General features: G+C 39.7%; 1 protein-coding gene and 1 long non-coding RNA gene across 11 annotated transcripts in view; one reads left to right on the forward strand and one right to left on the reverse strand.

Annotated features, from left to right (window-relative positions):
• GRIK1 (glutamate ionotropic receptor kainate type subunit 1) overlaps nt 1–13240 on the reverse strand; it is a 362404-nt gene that overhangs the window by 76846 nt on the left and 272318 nt on the right. The gene's annotated exons all lie outside the window — the stretch shown is intronic.
• Nucleotides 1–13240, forward strand: part of LOC139040978 (uncharacterized) — a 39515-nt gene that overhangs the window by 20884 nt on the left and 5391 nt on the right. The window lies entirely within an intron of this gene.

Below are 13240 nucleotides of genomic sequence, written 5' to 3' on the forward strand. Positions count from 1 at the left end.
TTGCACCCCCCACAAGACAAGCACATGAAACCACTTAGTTAATAGAGAAGAGAAACTTTATATTGTAGTACTTCAAATTGTGAGGTGAGCACATACAGCAATTCTTGCAATGGTGTGGGTAAATACCCTGGGTTAATCTAATCACCAATCTTACATAGACTTTACTCCAGTGGGCTCCCCACAAGGTGTGAGCCTATCTCTCTATATGATGTCCCTGGGTTGTCCAACATGAGGCACAGAGGAAGACACCTAGGGAGTTGGTGAGATTGTTAGGGTGAAAAAGTAGTTGATCAGCCTCCCTTCCACATTTTAGAACTCTGACTACAAGAACACAGACTCATTGAATTTTGAGGTCACTGAGACAAAGAGTTGATGTGACTTGCCCAAAGTCACATAGCTCACAAGTGATAGGAGCAAGATGAGAATGGAATTTTTCTTGAATTCTAAGACTCCAGTGTATGTGAATGCCTGTGTGTGCACATACATACGTTAGAAGCACATTATGAGAAATGGTTAATGGAAAGTTGTTATGCATTATGAGAAATAGTTAATGGAAATTTTTTATACATATATACTAATAAACATTAAACTTTCATTCTTTAAATGGATTGGTCTGCCCCCAAGTCATGAAAAGCAACTGACTTGCTAAGCCAAACGCAAATCTAACACAGGAAAATAGTGCTCCTGATTTCTGATTATCTGTGTTCAAAAGAAATCGAATTTAAATTTTATTGTCAGAACCTTCTAGACTTAAACTATGGCTGCTTTAGACTGATTGCTGTGTTGTAGGTGTCAATACTTGGCAGGCCTGAACACAACTGGACAGTGTCAGCTCTCCTTTTATTTGCATTTCAAATAGGATTTTTATTAGTAGGGCAGTGTTTGACAATTCTCTCTCTAGTTTTTGTTAATTGATTGATACACTCCAGTCATAATTTTATTGATTTATATCAATGTTTAGCACCATCAATTTTTTTTAATGCATTGGTGAGCACACTATTTCTAGCCTGTGAATTCTGAAGAAAAATCAGTTATACTAAACGAATCACCCAGCACATTTTCAATATGAACCCTTGGGCAGGGAGCCTCCCTTGTGCGCTGAGTGCCTGAAGAATGGGTTCCATTAACAATGCAGTATTTGAAAACAAATGCTGTATATTGAAATGGCTATCGAGTCACCTTCAGAAGTTTTGCAGCCCTAAGAGGGGTTATTCCAAAACTTACTGCTCAACATGAAAGGGAAAAAATTGGAGTTATGGGATGCAAATATTTTAAGAAGGGAAAATATGGTTTAAATAAACTCTCTGTGTTCTTGGAGAGGGCCACTTGTTAACCCTCTGGCATACTTCATTAGGTCTTTTATGATGTTAACTATGTTAACTATTATCTTAACTATTTGTATTATGTCAATTATATATTTATAGTTGGCATAAATACATAATAATACATACATTATATGTATTTAACATAATAATTGTATATTATGTTAACTATTTATGTTAGCTCTCTCTTCTCCAATTGATTATTAATTCCTTGATGGCAGGAAATGTTTTACTTTTCTTTGAATTCTACCTTCTGCATTTGATAGATATCCAAAATATTTGTAGAATGTATGATGGAATAAAGCAGCACTTCCAAACACTACACACTGTTTTTTGGTTTTCTTTTTTTCTTTTTTTTTTTGACAAGGAAGATTGGCCCTGAGCTAACATCTCTTGCCAATCTTCCTCTTTTTGGTTGAGGAAAATTATCCTTGAGCTAACATCTGTGCCAGTCTTCCTCCATTTTGTGTGTGGCATGCTGCCACAGCATGGCTTGATGAGTGGTGTGTAGATGAGAGGGTGCCTGGGATGGAAACCCACGAACCCAGTGCCACCAAAGCGGAGTACACGAACTTAACTTGTATACTACCAGGCCAGCCCCACAAAAGTTACAGACTTTTAAGTAGTGGGAGAAAGGTAGAAGAAGATAGAAAGACCTAGGAATGAGGGTCTTCTTCCTACTGGCCATGATACCTAAGAAAGGCTACAGGTGACAAAATAGAAATGGCAAGCAATAGGATATATTGGAGTATATGAGGAAGCCATTTGGTGTAAACCTAATTTGGCCTGACCTTGTCTTTCCAAAAGGGCCTGACCGTGGCTGTTGAGCATGCATTGTATATCTGCTTTAGACATTCCCTATGGCAAGAACAAAGGCCCTTGAGATAAGGGTGCAACTTCCCTCCAAGTCCCAACGTTGGCATTTTCTTAAGGATTAAGCATCTTTCCTTAGGCTAGGAACTGATTGCTGTGCTCACCTGTGACCACCCAGCTCGAGACAATAGACTTGCTTCCTGCTGCGCCCACCGAGATAGCAGACCCACTACCTGCTGTGTCCATCAAGCACTGTGCAGACAGGGCAATCTTGTGACTATCGTGGGAGGGACATTTCAATCATATGTGAAACATCCTGTTCGGGTGTATATAACCACTCTGTATACCTCACTTCTTTGGTGCCCTTTCTTCCTTCGCGAAGAAAGTCCCCAGGCCATGGTCCTCAGATTTTAGCTCAGAATAAACTCTCCCAAATTTTCATTTATAGATTGGTTATGGATTACTTTCGTTGACACAGGATTACAATGAGGAGAAACAAATATCTATGTCTCTTCCCATTCTCTTGCCCCCTTTCCTTTCCTCCTCAGAAGATCTGGACAAGCATAACGTACAACGTGCAGGTCAAAGAAGTTAAATTACGTGACCTCCTCAAGGCTGTGATGCCTGTGGTGATGGGAGTGGAGGGGCAGTCAGATTTAGTTCACTTGCATCCCAGCTCAACTCTTACTACACCTCAGTCCAACTCTAAGGAGATTTTTCCTTGAATTTTGAAAGCTTTCCAAGTTTAGGAACTCCCTCTTGGCCTGTAAATGTTCATGAAAGCAATGACACCTTTAAGCATTTATTGACTCCTTAATTAATATAGTCATTCATTCATTCAGCAAACTTTGCTTTTGCTAACACTTTATCATTGAATTACTAAGAGTAAGATGAAGAGATGAAAGTACATTGGGAGAAATGGTGCAGAGAAAAGAACAGAGAAAGAATTTTATGGACTTCAGAAATTTGCCTGCAGTTGGCTGTGTCTCCTGAATAGAAGAGTTAACCAGTGCACTTCATCATGGTGTTATGTCATTTGCTTTTAATTAATGAGGCTCACTCTGTATGCCTTGTATAAACACAACCCTGAGGGACTAACTGTACAATTACTATCTAACTCAGGTCCCTGGAGTAGATACAATGATATATATCTGAAATTCACCCACCATCTAAGCAATGTGATCTCTGTCCAGTCACCCACAATTTTAAGCCAGTTCTCAGAAAAGCTATTTAAAAAACAAATCTGAAGTATTCATAATAATGGTGATGAAAATAAACATTAAGCCAAGGAAAAAATGATAAACATAACCTTTAGACCACAGAACTTCCTCGGATGTCAGCTATTTCAGGAACTGAAATCATGCATTTATCATATTCTCATCTGTCCAATACATAATTATTTTAACTATTATGTGTTTTGTTTATAACCCATTATCTTGCAATAACAGCTTGCATGGATCACTGCATAATTTAAAAATATAATGGCTTTTCTTGCCAATATTTGATTTCCAACTCTAAATCTGCCGACTTTAACTGTATCTATGCCATGCATTCTGGGTAAACTTGTTTTTATTTCCTAAGGATTTATCTTAGAATATACATCTGACTTTTCTTTTTTCATAAACTAGTCTCTTTTGGTGCTGGTTCATGTGGTGGCTTACTTTCCAAAATGGAATAAAGTGGTTTCTATACTTGCAAATCAACTAAATGGGCAGGAACAGAAGTCTGAGACCTGGTGGGTGTGAAGTGGTTGGGAATAGGGCATTTGTCTAATTATCTAGATAATGTGATCAATAAAACCTGGAAACCAAATCATTCGGTTGAATTACTCAAATTATTTTGGTCATATTAATCAGATCATTGTGTTTGCTGGGTAGATACTTATTATAGCTAAACAATATGTTCTTTGTCTAAGAAGATAAAAATATGGATCCCACATGGGTTGAATTCATTTTTTCCTAGTTGGCCTGGTTGGGTGAGATATTGTGTTACAAAAACATTTATTTAGTCCCCAAGATTTATTGAGCACTTGAAATGTGGCTAGTCCAAATTGAGGGCTGTAAGTTTAAAATATAAACTGAATTTAAAGGATTTATTACAAAAAAAAGACAAATAATTTTTATATTAATTACACATTGAAGTGATAACATTTGGATATGTTGGGTTAAATAAAATATATTATCAAAATTAATTCTACCTGTTGGTTTTTAATTTTTAATGTGGCTCCTAGAAGATCTAATATCTATGTGACTCACGTAATATTTGTACTGGACAGTGCTCCTCTAGAACAAACCTTGCATCTGTGCATAAGAACATCAGATGTTCATCGCAGCATTGTTTGAATGTGCAAAAAAAGAGGCAACAATATCCATTCACAGGGGGCTGGCTAAGTACACTGAAGTATATTCAATGCACGAGTTGTTCCTCTCCTTGGATCCTTTACTCTCTTAATATTTGCATGTCCTGCTCTCTCCTTTCTTTTAGGGCTTTACTAAATTTCGCATTATCTGTGAGATGTTTTCTAATGCTCCTATAGAACATAGCAATGCCCATTTTTCTCTTCCAGGACCCTTGTACCTACCGCCCACCCTCCTCTGTACTTTGCTTTTCTGATAATCCTTGTCATCATGTGAAGTACTGTATTTCCCTTTATATAGTCTGATTCTACCACTAAAGTATCAGTTCCATGAGAGTGGGGGCTTTGTTTCTCACTGTTGCATTCTTGATGTCTAAGAGAGTATCTGCCACATACTAGGTATTCAGTAGATATTTGTTGAATGAATGAAGGAGGGAATACTAGATTTCAATGAAAATGAGCTGCATAAATAATAAATATATATAAACAGATATATTTCAAAACTTAATATTGACTATAAAAGCAAATTGCTGAATGAAATGTATATATACAAAAATATGTATATATATCTCCACACACATACACATCCACACGTCCCCTTACATGCATGCATATAGATATAGACATACATTTACATATATATATGTGCGTATGTATCTATAAAATGACATTCATTTAAGCAAATTAAACACATATGTGCTTGTGCACCCATACACACATACACATATACATAACAGACTATGGCATAGAAAGCAAATTCTTCAATCAATATGGGGCAGAACCAGGATATTAGTAGCTGAATGGGAGGAGGACAATAATTGACATGAGTCTCTGAATGCTATCTCTTAAATACAAATGCTATTTAAAATCATATAAACTAAGGAGAATCATATAAACTAAGGAGAATCCCATCCTATACCGACACCCCCTTTCAACATTTCTAAGAGGTGATTGTTCACCCAGCCACTGATTGAATATTTTAGGCTTGGGTATCTTAGCACCTTAGTTATGTATAAGACAATCCATATAATTAGCAAAAATTATAAACTACAGGGGCCAACCCGGTGGCATAGTGGTTAAGATTGTGGGCTCCACTTCGGCAGCCCGGGGTTTGTGGATTCAGATCCCAGGAATGGACCTACACGCTGCTCATCAAGCCATGCTGTGATGGAAGCACAAAATACAAAACAGAGGAAGACTGGCACAGATGCTAACTCAGGGACGATCTTCCTCAAGCAAAAAGAGGAAGATTGGCAACAGATGTTAGCTCAAGGCTAATCTTCCTCATTGGAAAAAAACCCACTATAAATTACAAACATTTAGGTACTGATTTCCTTTTTCTGTCCAGAGTTGCATAGAGTATTGAGGGAAGGACCTGAAAAATGTACTCTTCCTTTACGTCTAAATGTCCTAAACATGAGAACGTGCTGGGATAAATGGCTTTTGTGTACACAGAGCAAACTAGGTGATGATGCTGAAGAAGGAGGAGTCAGAATGCAGGTACTTTTCAATAGGTGCAGAAAGAGAAATACGAATGGAAGTTTTTCCAAAGAGTAGAAATTTGACTGAGTTTGCTGCCAGATCCAATGTCATCTAATTAATCCAAAGGACGGCTTATCCTGGAAATCAAAATCAAATGGAATGCACTAATGGGAAGTATTACCCAGTGGAGCCATAGTAAAAACATGTCAGAGCTTACATTTCTCCAGGGACTTTAATTTTTTCTAGTAGCAATTTTTCTACTAATTTTTCTAGTAGTAATTTTTTCTGTAGTTTTTCACCTGGATCCCATAAAAAAAAAAATACTGACCTATTAAGTAAAAGTTTAAATAAATATCAAGGCAAATACAGGTGCCTCAATGGAGAATGTTATCTTTTACTCTTTGATTTTTAAAAGCTTGAATTTGACCATCTTGTTTATATATTCAAATTTATAATCTTCACTCCATCAAAATAGAACCAATAAATTATTTTTTCATAGCAAATCAGTGGCAGAAAGTCACTCATATTTTATATAGCTCTCGGTGATATCCCATGTACATGGGCACTTGGAAATAATTTTTCACTCCTATGTAGTAAATTTATTTTGGATCAGAGCAATTAGGAACTATTTACATGGTTTAAAATGAAGTATTAGTTCAGCAAAATTTATTAAGAGTTCGCTAGGTTTTAAGTTCCTGGCTTCAGTTCAACAAGCATCTTTTAAATGCCTGCCATGTACAGGCACGGTGCTCTGAAGACACAAAGATAAACTGACTCTGTCCTTGTCCACGGGAACAATCTTACAGTGTCTGAATGAAGCATCTTAAGAATCAACATGGAGATGTAAAGGAACTTCGGAGTCCAATGGAAGATTCATCCCCAAATAGAGATTCAGGAGAGGCCCACTAGAGAAAACGAAGTCTGAGTAAGAGTTAGCCCCAGTAAGAAATGAGAGGCGTGCCTTCCAGACTGAAAGGAGTTTGACAAAAAAGATGTCATAAGGCAGGTTTTAGTCAGGAAAAAAGAAACCCATCTGTCTCCACTGTATGAGAACAACATGGTGGACACAGCAAGTTTGTGTTTCTAAAGGTGGAATACCTACTATACATTTATGTGCATCACCTTGCTTATACATAGACAACAGTTGTAAGAGGACTGAGACTCAAGATTTGGGCCCTAATTAGAGGCTGTTTTAATAGTCCAGGTGAGAAATGATGAGGGCCATGGGCAAGGAAGGCTGCCAAGGAATATTTAAGATAGAAAGTGGACAGGACTCAATTAATTAGATGAGTGTGCTGAGGTGGATGGAGACAATTAGACAACTTGAAGAAGTCTGGTTTGAGTGACATGCTCTGTCTTATTGCAATGTTTCAACTCAGATACCAATATGATAGATATCAGGATACTAGAATAGGTAGGTAGACACTCTCAAGTTGTAGAAAGGAAGTACCCCCCCAGAGATTGTTCCAGATCAAGGATTGATAAAAGGAGTCACTTGTGTGGTAGAAGTGATTGCAGAAGAGATTTCTCTGGAGAGAGCTGTTGTGTCTCTGTGAATCCACACTCTTCTGTCTTTGGGATGCTATTTTCTAATCTCATTTCTAGTGAGCAGAGCTTCCAGGGGACCATTCAGAGAAATCTGAAATAGGTTGGCTGCACTTGGTGATGCAGAAGACCAATGGCTGACTCAAACATGAGAGAGTTAAGGTGGACTATGGACTGTGGTATGACTCCCAAGTGACAAAAGAAGGCTACACAAGAGTTGGCCAGTTGAGGTGGTGGACCAACCAGTAGAAGTCTGCTGCATCTCAATTAGAGGCACTCCAAGAATTGCCAGGGAAGGGATGAGTGGGTGTTTCCTGTGGACCTGGATCCACAGTACCTTGGTTGGATTGTCCTGGGTTGTAGTCAATAGGACTGTCTAGAGGGGTGAGGAGACTTCAGCAGAAAGAGCAAGAGGTGTACTATTGGAGGTGGAGGGGTTGAGGAAGCATAATACTCTTGCACCGGAAACAGATATCCATTGGTCTGGGTCAAAGAAATATGAGGAGAGACCGCCCAACAGGAACTCATAAAGAGTCAAGGAAGGTCCTTCTAGAAAAAGAGTTTGCTTTAAAAATCTCCCAGTTCAAACTATCTGCCTAGCCGAGAGAGCACAGAGCAGCTGTAAGTAAGAAGAGTTCTAACTCTTTTTGAGCCTTGTAGCAAGTACAACAGCTAAGAGTGTGGTGAAGAAGTAAGGAAAGGAGAAAGAGGAGAAGCCAACCACGCTCCTCCATTACCCTAGATTCTTCCAGCAGACTCAAGCTTAGGGAGAAGAGAAATTTGATGTTGAATCAAACTGGACTTGTCATTAATATCTCAGAATATTTTAATTATGAAGTTGAGGTTCCACTTAAAGGGACTCCAGGACTGCCATTACCTTAAGTAAACAAAAAAGTTATGGTCTCTGCCCAGATTTTCACTTAATAATTTTAAATGGGCAGAAGGAGCAAAAATAAATTGCTGTCCCACTGGTTGTGCAGGTTTGACAAACCAGTTACGCTGTATTTAATTAACACTTGGCCTATTATAGCCATAATAGATTTAAGAGAGAAAATGATGGATTCTATTTGGGAATTTGTTGATATAGGGGTGGCACCAGGACATCCAAGTGGATTTTTCCAATAGGGAAGTAACTGGATGAGTTTAGACCTAAGAGAAGTTAGGGTTGCACTCAAGAAACACTTGTATATTTCTCTTGAACAAATTCCTTTTTCTTTCAGCCCTTCATGAGTGATGATTACTTCCAAACTAAGATGTTTACAATTTCTCAACAATCTTTGTGGGATTATCTGTTTCAATCAAACCTACACATAGCTACCAGGATCAACTATCTGAAATATCATTTTGTCTCTGCCTCCCAAGAGCAGTGACTTCCTGTCAATTATCAGTCAAATTTGAATTTCTCAGCTCAGCAGGCAATTTCCACAAATTATCTCTCCATATTTACCTAAACTTATTTCCCACCACTTCCACCCAGGACCACTCCATCCAAGCCCAACAGGACTCTTTATGTTTCATTTATGCTTTTGCTGTCACCATACCAAAAGGCACTTCCAACCAAATTCTACTTTCAACACCCAGTCTAGACACTCTCAGTGTGAGTTTCAGGGAACCCAGGGTGTTCATAAGACCCCTGAGATTGCAGACAAATTTGTAAACCTTTTGTGAGAACAATGGATCCATGATTTAAATCAGGTTTAGGATAATGTCTGTAACTCAGAACAGTTAAGGACCACTGCCTTAACTTAAAATCTGCGATTCACTTCACTGTGCCCAAGGTTCACTGCTCTTCCCAGCACCTGTAATTATAGACCCACTTCTTCTCAGTTGCCTTGCTTCTTCTACAACTGCTCCCAGATTTCCCCATGGCCAGTTGGAACTTACTCTGGTCCAGAGTAATTCTAGGCAAGAAGTACTTCAGCTTCCTCAGCCCCAACATTGAGTTATCATTTCCAAGACTGACCTGAGACGTGGTTTGCCAGGGTGTTCTTATAGCTCAGCCTGGCTGATTACTACCTAACGTCTTTGGGCCTCCCTTGAGCAATCAGGTGTGTGCTCAATGATTATAAGTTCTCTCATTCCCCAGCATCATTGCAGTTAGCCTCTCGTATGCTTCATGCCTGTCTCCATGGAACTCCTGATTTTCCACTGATAGGTCCTGGCCTCCTTTTTGAAGGCACTGCTACTTCATCGTGGGCTCCACTAATAATAAAGATGAGGCCAATAATAACAATAGCAAGCATACAGTGCTGACATATGCTGGGCAATGTACCCAATGTTTTCTATGCATTGCTTCATTTGTTCCTGACAATCACCTTACATGATATACATTTTTAAAAGAATCTTCCATTTAATGGCAGTTACCCTCTATTGAGAAATCACCATGCCAGATATTTGTGAGGCTGTACATATAGTATATGTAATCCCCACAAGCATATGGAGTGAGTATTTTTATCCCTATTTTATAGAAGAGGGAACTGAGACAAAAAGAGGCTAAATGACGAAGTTCACACAGATAGTAATCTGTGATTTAATCTGAGGGTCTGTGCTCCCAGTCCCAGGGTTAAATAGGCTGGCCTATTCTGGACACCACTGCCTCACTCTTCTACCAGAACTAGGGCTGGTAGATAATTCTAGTCCAGGCCCTAGCTCTGCCTTATTGAATTGTTTCTGGATGTGATATTCCTTTTCTGAGCACGTCCTATAGCACTTGCTTATAGGTTATGTGTATTCTTCAGTTCCTTTCTTGTTCATTCATTCATTCATTTATTCATTCATTCACTTGTTTGTCACCTATTTATCGGGTGCTCATTCTACACCCAGCATTGTGCAAGAACTAGGGAATCGAGACTGGAAAACACAGCTTGGAGATAGACATGTGGACAAGTATGATGGCCTACCAACAGCTGCCATGGAGCTAAGGAGCCTACATTTGTGAGTCAGGGCCAGCAGATAGGAACTAGAGCTTGAGTTGAGACATAAAGGATGACCCAGAGGAGGCATTCCAATTAGAGGCAAAGGAATTTGGTAGGAGCACATGGCAAGTTCAGCGAGCCACAATAGGTTCAGCAAGTGCTAGAGATGAGCCAGGAGATGAGGGAGATGGCAGAGGGGAGCAGGAACTAAATCACTAGAGACTCTGCATATCCTGCTGAAGAGTGTAGGTTTTATCCTGTGGCATACGAAAGCTTCAAATGAAGCCTGTCATTCCTCTACTACGTAGAACTCTTATTAGTAGATAGTAGAGACCACATCTTATAATTTTGGAGGAGATATTTCCCTATGGTGCCAAGTTCATGTTACTTACATAATGGAGTCCCAGTTATGGTTGTCAAATGGGAATTTATAATCTCCTTATACACATTTGTTCAGCAGATGCCCAGAGAGATGACACTATAACACACCCTTTCATGTTTAAAATGTTCTTTAATTCTTCCCCTCTTTCTAGTCAGCCCAAAACACTGAAAGGTTTTAGCTAGAGAGGCTGGTCTGAAAGGCTTACTGGTTCTAAATGATGTGTAGAGTGATCAGGGATTAGTGCCCACGCAGCTCCCTGTCGGCTCTGGGAGTTTACCTCCTGTGACAAATTTGATCTTCACCCCATAAATTCAATCTGCTGACTTGCTCCTTCACATTATTTCCGATTCTAGTTTTGGAAATCTTAGAAAGTGAGAGTTATTAAAAGAAAAAACCTAGGGAAGTTTTAGGACCAAGTGCCTTATTTCATGTTTCCTAATAAAACTTCCTGCCTGCAATGCTTTTTGGAATTAGGTACTCATTGAAGGAAACATCTGTATTTTTTCACTTCCGCATGTTTTAGTTTGTCTCAGAATTCCCTCATTGCCAGTCCTTCAATAAGCTGAGGCATTGATCCTGGTTACCCACAATCCCATCTTCTCTGCAGGTACCTACGCCCTACAGAAGGTAGCATATGGCATCATGGCACAGGACACAAAGGAGGGATGAGCACATTGGTGATAAAGGTTTCTAATGCATCCACTCTCTTCCTTCCACCCCCCAACTGTGGAGCCTAAGAATGGAGGAATTTGCTCTTTGGAGTAAATGAATGCAAAGCTCTTCTTTGCTTTCAATGTGCTCCCTTGTCCTGGGGCTCATTATTTCTTTAAACATGTCTAAATGTGGCTTGGTAATTTCACCTTCTTATGCAACTTAAGTACAAGCAAAAAGGTGCTTGGGGTGCTCTGAGTGTTTGATCTCAAGCTTTCATGTGGCCTCTTGCCTCTCCTTGCACTGGTGTGAGATAAAAGGAAACCAGCTGTTTTCTTGTTAAAGATCAAGGTGATCAGGATGGAGATTCAGGACATAACTGTGATCGCTGCCAGGAGAGGAGAGGCTGTGTGATGTTTTTCTATTAGGCACAGTATGTCAGATTTATGTAGCTGTCAGAAGGGGTATTTCATTTCATGCCTATTTGTGACTTCTTTGTTGTTGTCGGTTTTAAATTCTTGGCATCATCCTCAGTAAACCGAATGAGGCTGTTATTAGTGGTCCATTCCAATAGTAAAACAATAGCTAATATTTCAGATTCTTACTATGTTGCTGTATTCTTCACAAGTATTAACCTTACTCTTTATCCTAACCCAACCCAAGCAGCAAAATTTAAGGAGGCACTCCCTTTCAGTCTCCTGCAAGTGCAGGGTTCAAACCTGAGAGTGAGTGCTTCCTTAAATCATGTGCCCAGGGCATTCCTTTGATGCTTGCTACTCCCTAGACCCAGCCTTACAAATAGCCTTGCTTTGGAGTCTGGGTAGTGTTAACCTTCATCCATCCTGCCTCTCTGGTCCTCACCCTTATGGATCAAGGTCAGCTTTCAATGGAGAAGTAGATTGAATGGCCAAAGAAAAGGTCTGTAGGTGCTGAAGAGACCAGCAGAGATAGAGTCCAAAGTAAGTATCTTTCTTTAGGATGTCTCCCTTGCTCTTGGCTGGCATTCTTCTCTTGTGCTATGTCTCCTGCCATTCTTCTCTTTTATGGCTTTGTCTCACCCCAACCTTCTCCAGTACAAAGAAGAATAAAGATACTCTTCACTTGAGAGGTAAATTTCTGCATCCCTTAGAGACATCAGAGCCGCATCACAGAATATATGACAGGGTGTATGTTCAGTCAGGCCTGGCTGCTCCCATGTGCCTTATTTCATCTTGGCAAGTCCAGACACACTCTGAGGTGCATGTTGAGATCAAATATAATCCAGGGATACATATCTATAAGGAATCTCGGGATCTTAAAACAGGGTCTGGTGAAGAGAAGCCAAATTACCTTAGGGAAAAAGAAAGGGTGGGGGGTAGTCCAGGATCCCAGGGCGATAGTGAAGAACTTTCCTCCCTCAAAAACTCTCTACCCTTGAAAATCCTTTAGTACACTGGGTAGGTTTTGAATGGGACCGGACTTTTCCAGTTTGCTGACAAACGGCAAAATACCTGTATGTCAGAGGACAAAGATGTCCTTCCATTTAGTCCTGCACAACCTGGGAATTAGGAAACCACTGGGTTTATGGGCTGACAAAGTGAGAACTGTATCTCGTACTCTTCAGTGATGGACCAACCCACTCGATGACCCTGGAATAAGCACCTATGGGATCTTATGAACATGGGTGGAGGGTCAGCAGCAGTTGAGGCCATCACTGAAATGAAGGAAGGTGAGTGTTATGATCTGGTAGCTTCTTTAAACTTCTCAAAAATACACTGGAAAATTCCTGGCAGTT

The sequence above is a fragment of the Equus asinus genome, chromosome 18 (genome assembly GCF_041296235.1).
Source record: "Equus asinus isolate D_3611 breed Donkey chromosome 18, EquAss-T2T_v2, whole genome shotgun sequence".
Lineage (NCBI taxonomy): Eukaryota > Metazoa > Chordata > Mammalia > Perissodactyla > Equidae > Equus > Equus asinus.